Below are 3,236 nucleotides of genomic sequence, written 5' to 3'. Positions count from 1 at the left end.
TCATCTTCAGGCCCTGTTTCCTTTGCAAAACTTCTTGAACCACCACCATGGCCTATGTTCATTAGTATTTCCTGAGCCAAATATGTTGCTAATGTTGTGACCTGTATCCACTGATTTATGACCCATTTACAACCCATGCTTCTGCACCACTCAAATTTGTTTTCTCTTGAGCTTCATTACCATAGTATAAAATAAGCATGAAATTAAAACAACAAGTAGTAAGACTTTGGCACAAAAACAAAGTGTGAAATGCACATTAAAATTATATATAACAGAACAACACTAAGAATGTATTCTAGGGCTGGAGAGATGGCTCAGCAGTTGAGAGCACTGGCTCTGCTTGCAGAGGACCCAGGTTTGGTTCCCAACACTCACATGGCAGCTAACAACCATCCATAACTCCAGTTCCAGGGGAATTTGATGCTCTCTTCTGCCTTTCATGGGCATTTCATAACAGGTAAACTTACATACATGCAAGCAATATACCATATGCATAAAATAAAATTTATGGATAAAATATTTTTAAAAAAGAATGTATTCCAGCATCAAAAGAAAAATTTCAACAATCAAAATTACAATTGCTTTTGTATCAATGTAATAGCTACTAATATCTAAACAAGGTTTCAAGTACCCTTCCAATATCCTAATTTAGTGTTAAGCTTCACACTAGTTTGATAATTAAGAGAAAAGAATTACCGAACTTTGAAACTGAATTTGTGTGTGTGTGTCTGTGCATGTGTGTGTGTGTGTGTGTGTGTGTGTGTGTGTGTGTGTAAGATACCTGTGTGAGTGCTCATTTGGGTGTACGCCTGTGAAAGTCAGAGGACAACTTTAAGTTTCTGTCCTTAAGTAATCTTCCCATTTGTCTGAGACAGGGTCTCTCAATGACCTGGAACTATACCTTGTAGGCCAATCTCATTGGCTCACAAGCTTTCAAGGAGGATTTGTCCCCACATCTCATGGTCACAGGGACTACAGGATTGCACTACCACAGCCTACTTCTTATATAGGTTCTGGGAATTGGAACTCTGGGTCTCATGCTTAAGAGGCAAAATCTTTACTAACTAAGCCGTCTCCCCTGTCCATGAACTGAGTTTTTACTATTATTATAACATAGCAGTATTTCAATGTGTTATTCATGGCCTAAGGCTCACAGGTATTTAATGAGACATTACTTTCAAGGTAAAATGTAATTAAGTTGCTACGGAGACCTTCACATTAAGTAACTCCATTTGAGAACCTCAAACAAAAATTATATTTAATTTATTTAAATATTATATTTAGCATATCCTTCATAGTTCATAGTTATAACTTAATAATATCAAGTGATGAATAACTGATTATGCTAACTCACTTCCTTTCAAAACCAGCACCAGCTCTCTTTTCTGATTATTAGTTATTAATTAAAAAGTTCATTTTTCCCTTTAAATTTTATATGAGTTACATAAAAATTAAAGGAAATGATTGTCCTCTTTTCTATTTAATGGCTGCAGCTCCTTTTTGCAGGTAGAAATATTATTTACTATAACAATGTATTTTCAGGTTTCTTTTTAGAATTGGAGAAATGTTAACACTGCAGTCAAACATCGTTCATTCTTTCTGTAAAGTATATTTATGTTCCTCCTGACTCAGATAATTTTATAGGCTACCTTATTTTTAAAGTATTTATTATAGAGATTTGCATCTAAACAACTATGTTCCATTTACTTAAAAAACCCTGTTTTCTAAACTCTTCATTCCAACACAATAAAATCTAATTTTATTCTAAAAGTATATCCACACATTTAAAATATTAAAAAATAGAAAACTAAAAATGGGACTAGCAAGATGGCTTAGTGGGGGAAGGCAGTTGCATCTCAGCCTGATGACCTGCAATCATTGGGTCCCCAGGACACCCTGGGCAGAAGGAGAGAACCACCCCTACTTGTCCTCTGACTTTCACATGAATGCTGTGGCACATAGACACGAGAGAGAGAGAGAGATAGAGAATAAACAAATGATAGATAAATTTAAAATTCAACATTTTAACTAGAATTAGAACAAAATGATCTAAGAATCTCATTCCCAAGAACATATGGGAAAGAGTACGCTACAGAGACAACTTTACTTCTTTAATTCTCGTGTTTACTGTAATACAACACCCGAGACATGGAACCAGCTTACTTTCCAGAGCCGTCAGTGAGTAGATAAAGAAATGTGGTACATATGCAATGAAATAACATTCAATCAAAAATAAGAATGAACTGCTTTGCAGCAATATGGTCATGTCTAGAAGACAGTCTATTCAGTGAAATGTCAGGCAGAGAAAGAAAAATACTACATGTTCTTGTTTATATATGGAATTTTATAAAGATGATCACAGAAAGTAGAGCGAAGAGGAGATAAATAAGGAGATCACCCAATTCAACAACCCGACATGTTGTCTAAATTCATTCACTGCCCTGTGCTCAGATACTTCAAGTGCTTTACTCAGCCTTAATCTCACAACACACATCCTTATTTTCTTTAAGAGGTTGTCTTCAAACTAACAAATATAAGTCGTACCAAATATCTGGTTAGTATTCTATATAGTACCACAAATCTTGATATTTGGTAATTTTATATTAAAAATTATCTTAGTTTCTTTTCCTATAGCTTTGATAAAAACAACATGAAAAAATAATTAAGGGGAAAAGAGATGGTTCACTGTTCAAGTCACACTCTACCACAGTGGGGAAGCCACAGAGCCAGGAGCTTGCGGGAGCTGGTTACATAACAGTTAAGAATCAGGGAATGTATGCTACTCAGCTCACTTTCTCCATTTCACACAGTCCAAGATTCCCACCCAGGGGATAGTCCTGCCCATGGTTAAGATGGGTATTTCCCTATCAATTAACTAAATCAAGATGATCCCTCATAGGCATGCCCAGAGCCCATTCTCTCAAGATGACAACACTAACTGCCGTGCCAATCAAGTTGCACTGTCTAATAATCATTTAGAAGCAGCTAACAAGAACCATCAGTGCAGAAAACAAGATTTGATTGTTCTGTGGATTATTTGACAACTGTGACTGGCCATCGACTTGGGACCTCTGCATTTTGGAATTAGCTGTATATGTTTAAGCATGACCAGCCATATAAAGCTATTGTTAAATCCATGTAACTTCAGTTAGCTTTAAGTGAATATTTTAAACAATATGTATATTTTTAAAAAATATAGTGTTCAAATATCTGCATTTTCCTGCTTATGAGAAAGA

This window comes from Nannospalax galili, unplaced genomic scaffold (genome assembly GCF_000622305.1).
Source record: "Nannospalax galili isolate Female #2095 unplaced genomic scaffold, S.galili_v1.0 scaffold1363, whole genome shotgun sequence".
In the NCBI taxonomy this organism is placed as follows: domain Eukaryota; kingdom Metazoa; phylum Chordata; class Mammalia; order Rodentia; family Spalacidae; genus Nannospalax; species Nannospalax galili.
The sequence above is the reverse complement of the archived record's forward strand: the minus strand, read 5'-3'. Positions refer to the sequence as shown.